Source organism: Marmota monax, unplaced genomic scaffold, assembly GCF_021218885.2.
Source record: "Marmota monax isolate L192 unplaced genomic scaffold, Marmota_monax_Labrador192_F-V1.1 WCK01_AAM20220418_F8-fsc00033, whole genome shotgun sequence".
Classification (NCBI taxonomy): Eukaryota; Metazoa; Chordata; class Mammalia; order Rodentia; family Sciuridae; genus Marmota; species Marmota monax.
The window spans coordinates 12,303,839-12,322,963 of record NW_026694282.1 but is presented as its reverse complement, the minus strand read 5'-3'; the positions used below and the strand labels follow the sequence as shown (position 1 = coordinate 12,322,963).

Here is a 19,125-nt window from a genome sequence, read left to right as displayed (position 1 = left end):
AAAATATTCCTGTGGGTGTATGAGGAGTGTGTAAAATAACCAGAACCAGAGGAAGGTTATAAGAAATTTGTGTAACAAACTGTTGGGCAATGGCTTCTGTGAGTTGGTTTAATGCCTGTCGTGCCTTGGGAGTAAGCTTCCGAGGGGAGGAGGGGTGGGAATCACCTCTCAAAATATCATTAAGGGGCAAAAGTACACAAGTGGGTAATTTTAAATATGGTCTTAGCTATTGAATATCCCCCAGTAATTTTTGAAAATCATTAAGGGTGTGAAGATGGTCCACACGTAGTTGTATTTTAGGAATTTGGATCTGATTATCTTGAAGTTTAAGGCCCAAATAGGTATAAGGGTCCTGTGTTTGAACCTTATCAGGAGCTATCTGTAGTCCCAAGGTAGTGAGGGCTTTGTAAAGGTCCAAGTAACAATTATTAAGATCATGGGTATTAGGAGCAGCAATTAACAAATCATCCATATAATGTAAAATATAAATTTGTGGCCATCGCTCTCTCACAGGGTCTACTGCTTGAGCGACGTATTTTTGGCAAAGACTAGGGCTGTTGGCCATACCTTGGGGAAGAACCTTCCATTGAAATCTCTGCATAGGGCCCTGAAAATTAATGTGAGGGAGACTAAAGGCAAAATAGGGTCTATCCTCAGGATGCAAAGGAATGGTAAAAAAGCAATCTTTTAAGTCAATAACCATTTTACAATAGTTTTTGGGAATAGCCACTGGTGTGGGAATGCCTGGCTGTAGTGCTCCCATCGGGCACATAACTTTATTAATGGCACGCAAATCTTGTAAAAGGCGCCACGTGCCTGATTTTTTCTTGATAACAAAAATAGGAGTATTCCATGGTGAGGTTGAGGGCTCTACATGGCCGGCTGCCAGCTGTTCCTGCACTAACATGGAGGCAGCCTCCAATTTTTCTTGGGTAAGGGGCCACTGATCCACCCACACAGGAGTCTGAGTCTCCCAAATAATTTTATCTGCATGGGGTACAGGAGGGTCAGGGACCGACACTAAAAATCTGAATACCCAAGTCATATGTATTCGTTTTTTGTATGGGTTGTATAGGCTCAACCAGTCCTTGTCTCAGTCTCCCAAGGCCTGTACCAGGGACAAAATTCATACAAAGCATTTGATGAGTCACCATGGAATTGGGACTGGCAAGAATAACTTCCATTTGACTCAAAAGATCTCGGCCCCATAGGTTAACAGGGAGGTCAGGAACAATGAAAGGAGTGACAGTTCCCTTATTACCCTCTTTATCAGTCCAGCTAAGAGCCCTAGAGCTGACCAGAGGATTTTTTGACTGTCCTATCCCTTTAAGGTCAGTCAAGGATGGGGTGAGGGGCCAACCTGATGGCCAGTATTTTTGAGAAATAATTGTGGCATCAGCTCCAGTATCTAGAATTCCTTGGAATTCCTTTCCTTCAATAAGTAAGGTAAGGGTGGGTCTATTGTGAGAAATGGGCTGAACCCAATACACATTAGAGGAGCCCAAGGAGGCAGTCCCCCGCGGTAGGGTTTGGGCGGTGGAAGTGCCTCCTGAATCTAAGGGAAGGAGTATTAATTGTGCAAGTCTTGTTCCTGCTGGGATGGCCGCAACTCCATTAATAGCTGTGGCCAGTATTTTTATTTCTCCAGTGAATCATTATCAATAATGCCAGGGAAGACCTGAACACCTTGTAAGGTAGTAGAGGCTCTTCCAAGAATAAGGGCACACGTATGAGATGGAGGGGGACCCATAATTCCAGTGGGTATTATCTGGGGCCCTTGCATTGAGTCTAATATTGTATCGGTGGCGGCACAGAGGTCCAATCCTGCGCTGCCTGGGGTGGCTCATTGGAGGGAGGCAATTGTGAAGAAGGATTTTGAGGTAGGTTGGAAGTTTGGGAGGGAACAAACCTTATTGCCCCTGGGTTTGTCCTGGGGGAGGTCGGGCCCAGGGGCTGGCCCCACAGGGAGTTTCCCGAGAAGCGGGAAGAAATAGGCTGTCCAAGGGCATTTGTCTTAGATCTACACTCATTGGCCCAGTGACGACCTTTACCACATCTAGGGCAAAGGATGGCTGGGGGCGGTTTAGCCCCGGTTTGAGGAGACGCTATCCCTAGGCTTTGTTCACTCGGACACTCGCGTGCAAAATGGCCAGGTTGTTTACAAGTAAAGCAAGTACATTAGCCAGGATTGCGAAAGGCCCTGGTAAAGGCGGCACCTATGGCAAGACCCATGGCATGGGCTGCACCCGCCCCGGCACAGAGTCTAATAAAGTCAGAAAGTTCCCCTTTATCCTTATGTGGTTGAAGAACATCCTGACATGCCGGGTTGGCGTTTTCAAAGGCAAGATGTTTTACAAAGGTGCTTTTGCTTTCGCTTGGTCCAAGCAAGGGTTCCGCGGCTAGGTTAAGCCGGGCAACAAAGTCGCTATAAGGCTCCTAGGGCCCTTGCCGAATTTTTGCCAGGGAAGTGGTAGCCGAGCCCTTTTGAGGGAGGCGTCTCCAAGCATGTAAGCCAGCCGTCTGAATCTGCGCCAAAAGTCCAGCAGGGAAACACGCCTGTTTAGGGTTAGTGTCAAAAGGCGCATTGCCCACTAGCGTAACATAAGTCCAGGATTTAGAGGAGGCCTTAGTTAAATTTTTTTGAGCAGTTTCCCAACAGTGCTCTTTGAAATCTGCATTCCATAACAGGAAGTCTCCGGCACTGAGGGTAGCTCGGGCTAAAAATTTCCAATCATTGGGAGTAAGCCATTGTGCGCTGTGGCTTTCTACTAAAGCCAATGTGTAAGGCGCAGTAGGGCCATAGTGAGCACAAGCCTTTTTAAGTTTTTCAAGAAAACGCAGGCTTAATTTTTTGTAGACACTCTGGGTTCCTTCCTGCCTAGGGGTGAACTCCTCATCCTCTGAGTCCTGATCTTCCTCTTGCCATTCCCCCGCTTCCTCCTCTTGATCCTTCTCTGAGTCTTTGTCCTCAGCCTGGGCGGGCTTATCTATCTGACTGGTGGTGACTGGGAAGGCGAGAACAGGCCGATGGAGCGGCTTAGCCTTTGTATTAGACCACCTTGGGCCAGCTTGCCTTGACTCCGTGCCTGAGGCTAATGAGCAGAGCTCAGAGTCAAGGGATCTTAATTCTTTTAAAAGTTGGATCTGTTCCCATCTGTGTTGGAGAGACTCTTGCAAGGGAGCCAGGTTAGGCAAGGGAAGTGGGGAAAAAATATCTGAGGGGGCAGTTGGCCCCTGAAGGGCTGGAGCACAAAAGGCAGGAGGGATATAGGAGGGAAGTGGATGTGTAAGTCCTATAGGCTGTGGCAGGGTCCTGAGAGGTGGCGGGTCTTCTGAATGGTAGCAAGCTGCTTCCTTCTCCAAGGTAGCCTCCTCCCCAGGGGTCAATGTGTCTCCGGGATTTAAAACTGGATAAAGGTGGTTGGTAACCATTGGAGCCTTATTCATTAGGGTGGGATTTTGAGGGGGACCAGGAAGGTCCCCAGGGTCCTGGGGAGACTGAGAAGGGTCTATGTCTATACTAACTGAAGGGCATGCCGAGGGGGGACGAGAGGTCTTTTGCATAGCCTCTTCCCCAATCCTGACAAGTTTTAAGGTACCATTGTCAAAGGGTGAACTTTTAAGAATTTCATTAATTAAGTTCCAGTAAGAAAAGGTGGGAACAGGCACCTTTTCTGGGCCAAAGGATTCATAATAATCTTTTAAACAGTCTCCTACTCTAAGCCATCTTTTACCATCAATGGTCCCTTCAAGGGGAAACCGTGGACACAATTTTCCTATGTATGAAAAGAATAATTTTAAGTCCTTTTTTGTTAACATGCGCCCCCCGTGTCTTGAGGGCCTCCTTGAGGCCTGACAAAAACAAATCATGTGACGAAACTGCTTGTCCCATGGTGGGTCACTCACCGTGCCTCATCCTGGAGGATGGCGTTCCCCCTCAGTCAAAGGCTCGAGCACACATTGGGCGCCAAATGTCCCGGCCAGCAGGACACATCAACGTGGGCGGTGAACCTAGGTGGGGAGGAATGAAGGGACAAGAGACACGAGAGATGACAGCAAGACAGGAGTTCTGATCAAGCTGCAAACTTTTATTGTTCACACAGGGGTATTTATATGCTGGGGATGGGGAAGCTCTCTTATCGGCAGTTGCTGGATGTCTTCACAAGGTGAGATAACCTCAGGATGTTTCAGGAGGACAGATGGCCGCAGGATGTCTCCCAGGCAGGATGTCTCCCAGGGGGCTGTTTCTTGTAAGTGTCAGGCTATTCTTTGAAGGAGAACTTCCTTCTAGCCTCTGACACGTGATTAGTGAAATAGTTTCAGAAAATAGAACTTTGGTTGGTTTACATTTAGAGCTTAAGGAACTATCAAATGAATGAAAACTGATGGGCACATATTAAACTTCATGAGCTTGCTTAACATACCTGCTTCCAACTAGCCCTACCTGACTAAACTTTTCTGTTTGCCATTTTTTCTTTTTCTCTTCAACCTCACTATTAACTCCTTTCCTTTGCTCTTCTGTCATTTTCCTACCTTTCACTTTCTTCCTTAACTGGTCATTGTTTGAGACAAAGATTATTTTTTAAACATTTATTTTTAGTTGTAGGTGGACATAATATCTTTATTTTATCTTTATGTGGTGCTGAGGTTTGAACCCAGTGCCTTATGTATGCTAGGTGAGCACTCTACTACTGAGCCACAACCCCACCCAAAGACTTCTTTTTTTTTAAAGTCTTTGTTGTATTCTCAATTTATAAACTTTAAGAAAAATAAAATAAAAATAGAAGCCTGGTGTGGAAGCACATGCCTATTTCCAGTTACTTGGGAGGCTGAGGATCTCGAGTTTGAGGCCAGCCAGCCTGGGCAATTTAACAAGACCCTGTCTCAAAGTTTTAAAAGAGGCAGGGGGTTATAGCTCAGTGGTAGAGTACTTGCCTAGAATGAATGGGGCCCTGGATTGTTTAAATAAATAAATAAAATATATGTCATAAAACTTAAAGACCTATTATTTAGATTTTTAAATAAATAATTGGGAATTTTATAATTCTAGAACCAGAGAAATAGACCTCTTAATTAGATGAGATCAGTTTCAAGTACCAACATATTTTAATTTTATTACAAATGAATTTCAAAAGCATACATTTTTAAATATTTTTTAATTGTCAGTGGACCTTTATTTTATTTATATGTGGTACTGAGAATCAAACCCAGTGCCTCACACATGCTAGGCAGGCACTCTACCACTGAGCCACAGCATACATTTTGAACTAGTGTCTTTTTGTTATAGTAAATGGTCAAGGTTTTTGGCCATGTCACTGTCACTGTCTTCTTCCCTTATATCCCAAATCATTTCAGTACATAAAGGCACTCAAATATTCTTTTCCTCCAATATTTCTCCCACAATGTGAATTTAAACAAGCAAAAGTACATGAATGTTACGTCAATTTGAGTTCAAAGAATTTTTCTTAATTGTTTGGCTTCTTGATTCCTCATTGATTCCCTCATTTCTCATTTGTAATATTGTGGGTTTATTGCAAATAATTTGGACAAAAGATAAAACTAGAGAGAAATCCTTCTCTGTGAATATAATCTTGGCTTCTCTAATATTTAAAATCATCTATTGATTCAGTTAATGGTGTGCAAACTTTTTTCACTAATCCAATTATGTGTGTGTACATATATACTCATGTTTATTTATGATAATATTGACAAGTATGAAATATAAAAGGCAAAGTACAATCTAAAGAGAGTGCATTTGCACAAATAGAAAAGCTATAAGGTTGATACCCTTAAGATCTACATATGTTCAAGATATCACAAAATTTTAATATCCTAAAATTATATGTAAACTATGGTTGCTAATTCTTAAAGCTCAGAGAATGTTGGAGGTGTGATAGAGTGTTGGGAGATATGCAGAGGAAGCACATTCAACAGGAAGAAATAACATCCAAAATGTATGATTAGCTGGTTGTTGGAGACTGTTCAGTGCAGGGGGAAACATCACACACTGAGGAGTTTTTGTTTATCACTACACTGTGAAAATTGATGTTTCTAATGATGAATCTGCAAGAAATGCGATTTACGTGCAATTGTGTGTAAATAAGTTTTACTGTAAAAATAAAATATTTAGGTATGAGAAAACTTTATGTGGGCAGATACTTTTCTCGATTTACTAGATAAATGAGGTATCATTTTGAGGAAAGTATTTGAAAACATGATTATATGCACTTACACTTGCTTTGAGGCCTGGTTGCAATCACACTCTTAAAGTTTACTGGAAATTATGTGGTTTTTGTTCATTGAAACAGTAGAATAAAGGAAATGAACTTGTGTACTCTGTGATAGATGGCCACTTATTGTCTCTTAAAGCATAAAATATGTTCATCACTGAAAGCTGAAATTAGTCCCCAAACTAGTGTGTTTTGTAAGACACTTTTTATAAACTCAGTGAAGAACACAATTAGGGATAAAAGCTTTAATGCTTGGGGGGGATAGGTGGAACACTTAGTTAACATACATTGTTTAACATCACTCTAGACATTCTGTTTCTATGCAGTAGTTGCCATTATATATCTAGTACTTCATATAAATAAGATTTTTTTTTAATGATTGACTGTAACCGAATAATGCAAACCCTTTGGTGGCATAGTCAAAGTGAAATACACTTTGCACATAACAGATATGGGTATGGACACCGAAGAGGAGTTCATTCAAAACCTTCAACACTATAGTTAAGAAATCACACTTTTTTTAAGCCATAAGTTTGCTTCTTCACGATTCAGTGCAGTATTGCTATGAACACTTTTCTGAGTGCCTTGTTATTAATTTTTGGGTTTGTATTATCCTGCAAGGAGAGGTCCCAAATTATACTTTCACAATTGTTCCTGTAAACATTTAAATCTAAGTTGTCAAAGCAATGAGTCTATCCTTTGTTGCAGATTTGTAATAACACCTCAATAAAATAATAAAAACACAATAAACTTAAAATGTTCTTTTAATGTTTTAAATTGTGTCATTTCTCTTTTTTTAAAGGATGAGGTGAAGGAGAAAAGAGAACGTCAGACTTTTTTTATTTAATTGAACTAACAGCATGTGCTGACAAGTAATAAATAACAGCGATTCAGAGTGACTAAATAAATTGGTTTCCACAAGCAATGATTCATCTTCTGTCTTTCATTGCCATCAGGCTAAGAGACAGCTTCTTTCTGTCAGCTTATAGGAAAGATATTTGAGAATATAACAATCTTGTTTCTATTCTTGCTCTAGTAAATTCTATAGTAGTTCACTTTAAAATATTTAGATATAATTAAATCTGGTTGTTCATTTACTTAAAGATTTTGTGAATTTATAACTGTTCAATCTGATGTTCCCATTTTTTTCCTTTGACTCCTGAGTTATTTAGAAGTGTGTTATGTTAGTAATGCTCCTTAATGTATTTCTATAATTTTTACAATTTTATTGATATTCATATACTATAATGTTCACCCTTTAAAATTGTACAGTTCATTGGTTTTTACAGAGTTAGGTATCTGACAACACCATCTAAATCTACAACATTTTTATCACCCTAAAAAGATACTTTATGCCCATTCACAGTTACTCTCCACATCTGCCTTCCCCCAAGTCCCTTGCATCCACTAAGGTATTTTTTGTCTCTAGGATTTGCCTACACTGCTCATATAAATTAAATATGATAGGTGACTTTTTGTGTCTGACGTTATTTTCAAGGTTCATCCATGTTGTCAAACATATAAATACTTCATTTTATTGTCAATTAATGTTCCATTTACAGATTTTACTACATTTTTTGTTTATCCTTTCATTTGTTGGTTGACTTCTGTGTTGTTTCCACCACTTTCTGGCTCCTATAAAAATGCTTCTGCGAACATTCATGTGCAAGTTTATGTGTAAAAACATGTTCTCACTCTTTTAAGAATTTACCTAGAGTAGAATTACTGGGTCACATGGTAATTATGTTTGACTGCTTGAAGAACTGAAAAACTGGTTGGTGCTGGATTATTTTTATCCACACAAATAGTCTTGAAACCTCCTTACCGAGATACAGTTAAATTACTTGAGGGATCTCAAGTTCTCTTTTCACATTGCTCTTTGATTAGTGCTACACTGCCCTGAGAATTCTCACTGCCTCTAGTCCTTTCTTCATTTTCTCAATTTAGAAAGTGATCTGTGCCCTGCCTGGGTTCCCCTGCCTTGCTATGGCCTGGAACTCTCTCAGAACAGCAGTAACACTTACCTCATTTGTTTTCTGCCTGACAAGACTCACTGTCTTTTGTTATACAGTGTCCAGTTGTCAGGATTTGCTCCACACACTCTGTTCTCTGGTTGTTTCAAGTGGACAAGTCATTCCTGTTAGTGTTGCTCCACTTTGACCAAACGTGGACTACTCATTCATTTTTTTTTTTTAACCCCCAGTACTAGGGATTGAACTCAGATGCTCTACCGCTGAGCTGCATCCCCAGCTCTTTTTATTTTTTACTTTGAAACAGGGTCTTGCTAAGTCATCCAGGCTGGTCTCAAACTTGTGATCCTCCTGCCTTAACCTCCCAAATAAGCTGGGATTATAGTTATTCACCACCACACCTGGCCTCACCTTAATGGGTATATTCACTGGATATGAAATTCTGGGTTGCCTTTTTTTTCCACTCAGTACTTAAAAGGTGTTCTACTGTCTTCTGTCCTCCATAGTTTCTAATAAGACCATGGTATTTTAATTGTTCCCTTTTTAATTATGTGCCATTTTTCTTTGGCTGCCATCATAAATTTTGCTTTATTTTTCCTTTCCTCATCTGAAACTAGAGTTACTTATATATTAGGCCTTTTAATATTGTCATAAAAATCCTTGAGGCTTTTTAAAAATAAATTTTCTCTCTTATTCAGATTGGATAGTTCCCTGCACTATCTTCAAGCTCATTGATTCATCTCAATTTTATCTCAGTTCTGCTATTAAGCCCATAGTGACTTTTAAAGTTTTTTACATTGTGTTTTTCAATTATAAAAATCTCCATTTGGTTCTTTTTTATATTTCCTCTGTCTTTGCTGAAATATCTATCTCTTCATTCATCCAGACGTTATTTTTCTTTACTTCATTGAGCATAGTCATAATAGCTGCTTTAATGTCTTTGTCTGATAATTTCAATATGCAGGTTATCTTTGTTTGCCCTTTGTAGATTGTCTTTAAAATGAAGACAAATTAATGTATATTGAACAGATTTGTTACTATCATCTCAATTAAGAAATACAATATAGTTAGCACTCCAGAAACTCTGGGAGTTTTTTGGGTTTGATTTTTTTTCTTTGTTTGCAGTGCTAATTTGGTTTATTTTTCAATCAGAAAAATTATCTTTATAGGATAAGGGAGATAACTGATTAATCGCATTTCTGAAAGAGAGAAGAAATACTAAGGTATTTGTGTTAGTCATCAGAGCTTTGTAAATCAAAATCTTGATGAAATACCACTGAACTACCATCAGAATAGCTAACATTTAAAACTTGACTACTCATGCACTGCTTGTGGGAGTATAATGGGTACACTATGTAGGAAAATAATATATCAATATCTTCTAAAGGTGAACAAACTTATAACCTATGGCCTAACAATTTGACTCCTAAGTATGTATCTGTTGGAAATGTTTATATATTATACTGAAAGAGGTAAAAATGTTCACAGTAAAGGCATTTTTAAAGCCAAGATTTAAAAAACTACCGAATGTCCCATCAGTAGGCTAGTGAGCAATTCACCTGTCATCTGTTTATGGAATGGGAGGTTATATAGCAGTTAGTATGAACAAACTGCTACAACATGCAGGACGGAAGATTTACAACTGTGATGTTGAAGGAAACCAGATGTGGAAAGGGTCATGAAGAGTGATGGTTACATGGATATGTTCTCTTTGCCAAAACCCATCAATATTATGATTCATGGACTTTTCTATGTTATACTTTAAAGGAAGCTAACTTTTTGCTAAAAAAAAAAGAAAACCCTCCCTACCGTATGTTTGTCTTGTTCTTTTAGCAAGATCTAGCAATTTAGCTACATTCTCAGCTTCTCAAAACACATTTTTTCCTATATCTATATTTGGGAGGATATCAGATTTCTTATGATTGGAATCATTGAATGCTGAGTTTAGTTTCCCGGGGCATAATCTATAACCGTCCTAGAGGCACCATGTATCTCTGAGTTCCATTTCCATGTTGGAGTTATTTTAAGATGTTATTTATATGTTGTGTAAGCAGTCCTCTTCCAGAATCTTTTACATGCAGATAGTTGAAGTCTTCAAGAGAAAGTTGAGAATTATAATACTGTATATTTTTATAGTAATAATATTCTTTAAAGCCACCAAAGAGTTTAGAAATGGAATTACTGTGTAAGATTTGTGGGACCTTTTAAACTCATAGAAAAGACTTGGACTCAATTACTTCAAGAAATAGGCTATATTTATTTTCTATTTCTGTGTAACTATCCCAAAACTTTTTTTCTTTTCTTTTTTTTTTTTTTCTTTTTTGTACTTTTGGAATTAGGGATTGAATCCAGGGGCTCTCTACCACTGAGCTACATCCCCCCTATCTCATCCCTGGATTTTTATTTTTATTTTTTGTTTTACATTTTGGGACAGTTCTCAATAAGTTGCTAAGGTGATTCTCCTGTCTCACCTCCCCCAGTTGCTAGAATTTCAGGCATGCCCCACCATACCAGGTTTCTATTCCAAAACTTTGTAGCTTAAAACCACCCAAACATTTATTAATCTCATAAATTCTGTGGATCAAGAATTTAGTTACAGCTCAACTGGCTTCTCTGGAGCAGTATCTCTTACAAGGACAAAATCAAGATGTCATCTGGGGTCACACCTTATTTGATGACTAGACTTGAGAGAGAACCCACTTCCAAGCTCACTCAAGTGATTTTTGGTAGGATTCCATTCTGAAGACCTCAGTTTCTCACTGACCATATGTTAAAGACCTTCCTTGGTTCCTTGCCACATTTTCCTCTGCACAGCAATTTATAACATGACACCTGTCTCCCAAGCAAGAGAGTAAGAAAGGGTAAACAACATGAGAGCCTAAGTGTTTCATTCTAAACATTAAAAGTGACTTACTAGGTCCAGCCATAGGGAATTACAAAGTAGGGAATTACACAAGGACATGAGCAGCAAGAGAAGGAGTTACCTGGTGTTGTGGCACACACCTATAATCCCAGCTTCTCCTCTGGAGTCTGAGGCAGGAGGATCACAAGTTCAAGGCTAGCCTGGGCAATTTAGTGAGAGACTGTCTCAAAATACAGTCTAAAGCCCGGCACAGTGGCTGGGGAGGCTGAGGCAGGAGAATCGCAAATTCAAAGCCAGCCTCAGCAATTTAGTGAGGTGCTAAGCAACTTAGTCAGACACTGTCTCTAAATAAAATATAAAGTAGGGCTGGGTATGTGGCTCAGTGGTTGCGTGCCCCTGAGTTCAGTCCCCAGTACCACCTCGAAAAAAATTAAAGGGGTGGAGCTATAACTCAGTGGTAGAGTGCTTTGGGTTCATTTCCCAGTATTAGAAGAGTCGTTGGGAGCCACCTTAGAAGCTATCACACTGGGCTTTTTCTATGAGTAGCCAGGATGGCAGGATGGGGTTAGAGTACACAGCAGTTTGTCTTCAGTGAAGATTTTCCTTTAGTTGATTTGTTCTGACATTTGTTCTTTAAGGTGTTTGTCTAATCTTAATTAATTTGGACCAAAACATAATCTCTTCACATCTTAAACCTTTTCTCTGCACTTCCATTTACCCTATTTTTTTCTCTATTCCCTGTCCTATGTAGCAAAGAACTGTCTTCCTATTTTGTAAGATACATTGTCCTAATTCTAAAGGTATATTCTTGCTTTTTGAAGAAGTAAGAAGTAAAATGTTAATTCACTTATCCATGTTCTGTTCTCATGCAAGAGGGTGTTTGCCTATGTAAGTGTTGGTTGGTAGAACTCTCAGCTGGGATTTTTTTTTTTTTGTGCCACCCACGTTTCGTTTAGCAGTGGGAGTTTTGATTTAGGTCATCATATTTTCCTTTTAACTACATCCTTCAAAGGAGATAATTGATGCCACTAGTAAATTTTAAAAAATCTCTTTAAGGCCTTCTTTACTTGCAATAAAATACTGTATTATCATCTGTTTTTCTTAGTGTTGTACGTAATGAATTTTAAAAAGACTTGAAATGATGGTAGCTTTCGGCCCTTATTAAACAACAAAGAAAAATTATTGGGGAATAAATGTACAGTTCTATGAATAACTGTTTTTGGGTTGTAAAATCACATTTATTTATGTAATGTTTAAATAATACCAAGACAGATGGTTAATAATTCCAATCTGCAACCATAAATGTAAAATAAGTTTATTTAAAATCTTTTTTAAAATCAGATGGACATGTGGGGAATTAATCTTTTGCTCTTTCCATGGAGAACAAATTTAAAATAATATACAAATATTTAGAAAGAGTTTCTCAGTCATGGAGCATTTCTCATTTTGCTTCTCATTGGTACCTCTCTTATTGTTGGAAATGCTGAAGTTTTGAAATTCTCCTTTTCTGTAGTGGGTGGTCCTCCCTTTTACTGAAGAATGGATTTTGTGGCCACTGAGTCAGCAGTTACTTTAACTTTAACTGAAAGAGATGAAGTTTCTAAGAGTTTATTACATATGTTTCTTGCCACTGAGTGAACAAGAAAAATGCATACCCACCAGTGCTGACTGGTTGGTAATTTCTGAAACACGATGCCACAGCTCCTCATAAATAACAGAGTAACAGAATCATGAAGAATTTGGCAGAGATCAATCTCTAGATGGATGAGTTAGTCTATAAGCAAATAGCTGCTCGACTCCCTTTGACTTTTAAGAATGCTCTATGTATTTTCTAACCTAAGCTCTTGGATTTCAGTGAATCTCAAGAGATCACAAAATTTTTACAGACTAACAAAGACCAACAGCTCAACATTGGTGTGTGGTGGTACATTGTATTTTAAGTGGGAAACAGGTGGGCCACACATGCTACTTCCAGGGACTCTAATCCTTACCTTGCTATCATGGAGATTTGCCAGGACTGTTGAGTGAGCTGAATTTAACACTGGTGTCATGGGATGAGAAAGCAGTATGAATTTCATCAATGATCTGTGAAACTCTGCCAATAAAACATTTGGTGGCCTAGTTGTTTTATTTGTGGCATATTTATAAGACTGCATTAGCAATGTCACACACACACACACACACACACACACACGAGAGAGAGAGTCAATTAACTTAGATCAAAGCATAAGCTTGGAGCTAAAGATATTTTCATTTCTTGCTACTTTTCTCCAATAAATGTGCAAAGAGACTAAAAACTTACAGCAGTTTGATAGATATATCATTTAATACTTCTTGTTGTTCTCATTGGAACCTGCCAGCATTCCCGTCTCTATGAATGAGCAAGATGATCTAAAAGCAAGTGAATATAATTTGAACTTTCAACTGTGATATAAACCCAAACAGTTCCTGATAGCATCCATCTCCGCGGACAAGGAATAAGGTAGCAGGAGATGCCTAGAAATGGTCTATGAGGTATCGACAGACTTTTGGCAGGTGTCAGCATGGTGGTTAGAAGTTTGAAAAGAAGCTGGACATGGTGGTTTATGCTGATAATCCCAGCTTCTCTGGAGGCTGAGAGAGGAAGATCACAAGTTTGAGGCCATACTGGACAATTGAGTAAGACCCTGACTCTAAACAACAACAACAACAGAATGCTGTAGCTGTAGCTTAGTGGTGGAGTGCTTTGCCTAACCTAGCATGTGTGGGATGTGTGAGGCCCTGTGTTCAAAAGAGTTAAAAAAATTATGTGGTATTTTTAATAGTCTTTATATTATGTTTGCCTCACAGTAATGCTGTTAGGCACAGGAAGATCTGATCTTTTAGGTACTGAATGGAGTGTGCCTGGCTAAGAGATTTGTGCCTCTGTTGGTTGGGATATGCAACGGAGTGAGTGTCTTCACCACCTTGTGAAGGGGCACACTGAGGCTTAGAAGAGTAGGAGTTGTTCCAAGTCCCTGCTGTGAAATCACAGGATGAGAGGGATTTTCTATTCTGAACACCTGATTCCTAATCCCAAATATTCCTAACAGAAAATTCTAGGTAGAATAATATGAAATATAAGAATCTTAATAAATTGTGTGTGGCAGGGGCAAACTTGTATTACAATGAGCATAATCTCCAAACCTAAAAATAGCATGAGAGAACTAATGCACCAGTGGTCATGTTAGCAATCGTGGAAGGAGGTAGCAATATTTTGTTTGTTGATGTTAACCAATAATTCTCTACTGTAGCAACAAGGCAAATGAGAATTTGCCTAAGATGTTTTAATAGTCAAGTGCTAGAGACTTATTTATTAATTGATTTTTGTGAGAGGAAAAAGCAATATTCAGTTTGGCACGTTCACTTGAAGAACTCTTGAGAATCCAAAGTAGAGCAGTTCAGGGAGCAGAAAGTATTGGGAGCAAAGATTTAGTAAATTAATCTGTTTCTATGTCTCCCCCCACCCACACACAAACTTTTCTTGAGGCTCTATAAGAGGAGCAGGTTTTTTTTAGGTACTAGAACAAGCAAAGGCTTAGATTATACCAGCAGGCATTTAAAATAAGCACTTTATATATGTCAAAGTTACTCCTGTCCATAATGCCAGATGAAAGACTTTCCCAGTAACTTTTCCCCTTACTTGTTTAAAAAGAGTTTATAGTAGTATGGTAGGTTTGTGGATCCATCTGGCTTCCAATCTTGTTCTTCCACTGCAATCTATAGTGAATATGGACAAAATTACTTACAATTGCCTATTCTTAGTTTTCCTAACTGTAAACTAGGGTTAACAATACCTGGAAGAGTTGCCATCAGATCTAAATGGGATAACATGAATAGTGCTTGGTATGTTGGGGCTAAATGCAAGCAGTCTCTTGCTGTCTTTTTGGAAGGTTTGAACTAGATGAAAAGAAATGAACAATATCATTCATTGATGAACTTATATTCACTGACATTATGAGAGGATCTTTTAAGGACTAACAGAACTGCTCAGTCAATCTCTGATTCTAGAAATCTGCATTTCTAGGATAATTTTGATGCCCAACTAAGTTTTAGATCACTGAGCTACATAAATGCTTAGAATTCTATTTTATTATTTCCCATCACCATTTTGAAATCAATTTAGTTAGATAGCTCATATTAAACAGTGTTAGAGTCATCTATACTTAGCTTAAAAATATTTTCAGTCATGGGCTTGGTTTTGGAGGACAATTTGTATTGCTTTTACCAAATTTCACTTCCCTAGCACTAATACAGCCTGATTTATGTGATAAAATTCATTCCACAAATATTTATCACATACTGTATGCCAGACACAGAGCTAGTTGCTTCTAATCAGTTAAAAAAAAAAAAAGCAAACCCCTGATTTTGTGGAGCTTAGTAAATTTGAGCTTGTTGGGTGTTTTAGCCTTTGCTGCAATTATAATTTTAAGTGTAATAAGTGACCAAACAGACTGGGTGCAGTGGTACACTCCTGCAGTCTGGTACTAGAGAGACTGAGGCAGGAGGATTACAACTTCAAGGCCAATCTCAGCAACTCTGTGATATCCTGTCTCAAAAATTAAAAGGGCTGGGGATGTAGCTCAGTGGTAGAGTACCCCTGAGTTCAATCCCCAGTGCCACAGAATACAAAATAGATAGATAGATAGATAGATAACCAAACAGAAAGTTTGCTAGCATACATAGTTACAATTTGTTTTTATTATTTATAACATTTTATTATTGAAAGTTTCCAAATACATAGAAAAATTGTCAGGATTTTACAGTGAATATCAACATACCAGCAGCTAGATTCATTCAGTAACATTGTATTATACTTGCTTTATTACATTTATTTCCATTCATTAACCAATTTTATTGTTTGTGATGTATTACAAAGTAAATTGAAGACACTAGCATACTTCACCTAAATACTTCAGATACAGAGTTTAATATTTGTTAACATTTTTTTCTAATTTTTTTTGTAGATGTAGATGGATAGTATGCCTTTATTATATTTATTTTTGTATGTAGTGCTAAGGATCGAACCCAGTGCCTCACACATGCTAGGCAAGTGCTCTTCCACTGAGCCACAACCCCAGCCCTGTTAATATTTTTGATGTAAAGTTTACATTAAAATGTACATTTTAAAAATATATGAGTTCACAGAAATTTTGCAAAAACACATGTATCAAGATGTAGAACACGGAATGTTTTCTGATTTTGCTTCCCAGTGAATCTATCCCCCAAACCACAGATGCAATCCTGTTTGAGTTTTTTACTCAATAATTTTGATATTCTAATATCATGTAAATGAATTCATGCCATGTTTGCTTGTGTAAGATGACTTTTACTCTGTGTACTATTTGTGGATTGATCCATGCTGTCTCATGTATCAGTAACTTGTTCTTTTGTGTTGCTGGTTTCATTGCTTACCATAGTTTTCCTGTTCTTCTCTTGATGGACACTGAGGTTGTTTGTAGTTTTGGCTATTTGAGGAAAGTAGCAGTGGGAATTCTTGCATAAGTCTTTTGTGAACATATTTTCATTTATAGTAAATAAATAGCTGCTTGTAGAACTGTCCTTACAACTTTTAGAAGAAACTGCCAAACCTTTTCCCAGCACACTGTGTCATTTATCTTCCCATTGACAGTGTTGCTCTGGGTGCTCCATCCCTCGCCCACATTTGATAGTGGCTGTCTCTGTATCCATTTGATCAATGTGTAGTGGCATCATCTTGTGGTTTTAATTTGTGTTTACTTGATAATGCATGTTGCTGAGCACTTTTTTCATGTGCTTATTGGCCACGTGTACATATATGTTTTTGACTCCATAAGTTCTTTGCCCATTTATAATTGGGTGGTTTATCTTTCTGTTGTCACAGTTAGTTCTATATCCTAGATACCAGTCAGTTGTCAGTTATATTTTGCCAATCTTTCCTCCAAGTCTAATCAGTTGTCAATTATATTTTGCCAATGTTTTCCCCAAGTCTATATCTTGCTTCTTTATTGTCTTAATTGAGTCTCTTGATGAGTAGAAACTTTAAATTCGATAAGGTTTAATTTAAAGATCCTTTTTTCTTTCCCTGTATGATTATTGTCTTCTGCGACCTGGGAACATATGTTAGGTATTCATTTTCTATTTTATTTCCATTTTCACTATTTTTTAAAATTGATGTTATTATTTTTTTAAATACATGACAACAATGGAATGCATTACAATCCTTATTACTCATATAGAGCACAATTTTTTATATATCTCTGTATATAAAGTATGTTCACGTCATTTTATGCCATTATACATGTACTTTTTTGCATTACAATTCTTAATACACATATATACCACAATTTTTCATATCTCTGTTTGTATATAAGGTATATTGACACCCAATTCAAGTCTTCATACATGTACTTTGTATAATGATGACCTTCACATTCCACCATCCTTGCTAATCCCCTTTTTATTTTCACTAATTTTTGAGACTAAGTCTTATGGACAATATCAAATAAAATCCAGTTAAATTACTTTTACATATGAACAAATAAGTGAAATTTAATCAGTTTATGAGAATCCTATTAGAATATTTTTCCTGACAAAATGTGCAAATATGGAATTATTGAAAATCTCACCATGTTTCGTAATTAAGGTTTGTTTTCAATCATATAATTTAAGAATGATAAAGGTTCCTGTGATAAAAGAGCAACCTTGACTCAAAGAGGTGTTTTAACATACATTGGTTCAGGTACCAGGAAAGGCACTGTTCTGTGCATTTGGTTATAATGGCAAATGTTGGGCAAGAATAGCAGCACCCATGTCCTTTGAGTCAGTCTCCTTGCGCAGGGTCCCCAGGAGGAAAGTGAGAGTAGAAACCGTGTCCTCCTTGGTTATCTTATTCTTCATGTTCCCAGTTGACCTCACACTGGTTCTCCTAAGTTTCACACCTTCAATTCTGATAGAAGATGACCATGGCTGCATTCCTTCAAGCAAAGTTGTCACTTGTGTTCCTTTATGAGGTTTGGACCCCAGCTGCTGTGTCAATCTGACACACTGATGAATGAACAGGCCATCTGATATTCTGTCCAATGGAGGGCATTGGCTCATTTAAACACTCACCTAACATTTGCTCTGAAAATGGATTTTCTGAAACTTTCCACTTAAATAACTGTGGATTAACTTTCAGCGAGGCCAGCATAGTGGAAGCTAAGCAGAGCGTATAAGCCCAGACTGTTGGGCCGCTGCACATTGTCACAGTTCTGCCTTAATTCACTGCATATTGCTTCCTTTGAAATTTGCAACCAGATTCTAAATTATTCACCTTTTAACATCAGGAAATGTTGAAAGCATTTGGCCATTTGTTCACCTTGTTTGAACAGTACATCTAGGTAGGGTAAGAATATATTTGCCAAAGCAAAGAATACGCCTCTAAAAGATTAGACTGGTAAGTTCAAAATGGTCTCCGTTGTAGCTTAGACAAGGCATAGAATGTTAATGATCGTATTTTTATGCAGTCCTACTAGTGATAGCATTCCATGTTGTAATGTCTCCCCCAAAAGATTTTTTTTATGAACTTAAAAAAGTTTCTAATATAAAGGTTATATTATTGCCAAATGCTAGTTTGAAAGAACCAAATAGGATTTTGAAGATTACCCATCTTTGACAATGCCTTAAATTTTTATCTCCTTATCCATTCCTCATTGCTTTCTTTCTCAAGACATTATGGTTTATTGTGTCTCCACTAGGTACCTTGCATGTGATTTACGCAGTGAATGGCCCTGCTTTTGGAGCAAGTTAATGATATAATATCCCCATTTATATTCAGAGCAGTCAACACTTCCTAGCTCTCAGAATAATAAAAGCACCTGCATTTAATATACATGGAAGAATGGGAAGGAAAATAGCAGATAAGGCACAATCAGGTAAGTGTAATCAGATAAAATATCACAATATTATAGTAGATCAGCATCTGGTAATGACTTGAATTTTGAAAGACTGACAAACAGCGTGGCCTAAAGCAGCCAGGCGTACCTCATTCAGAGCAACTCTTCCCAGAGCTGATTGCTCCTCT

The 19,125-nt window shown here is 38.0% G+C and overlaps 1 protein-coding gene across 13 annotated transcripts in view; it reads left to right on the top strand.

Annotated features, from left to right (window-relative positions):
- Caap1 (caspase activity and apoptosis inhibitor 1) overlaps nt 1–19,125 on the top strand; it is a 602,989-nt gene that overhangs the window by 63,636 nt on the left and 520,228 nt on the right. For 3 of the 13 annotated variants that reach the window (XR_009228875.1, XR_009228876.1, XR_009228874.1), the window contains exon 6: nt 18,800–18,976. The exons of the other annotated variants lie outside the window; for them this stretch is intronic. The gene's annotated coding sequence lies outside the window, so the exon portion shown is untranslated. The remainder of the gene's footprint in view (nt 1–18,799; nt 18,977–19,125) is intronic. 13 annotated transcript variants of the gene reach the window in all.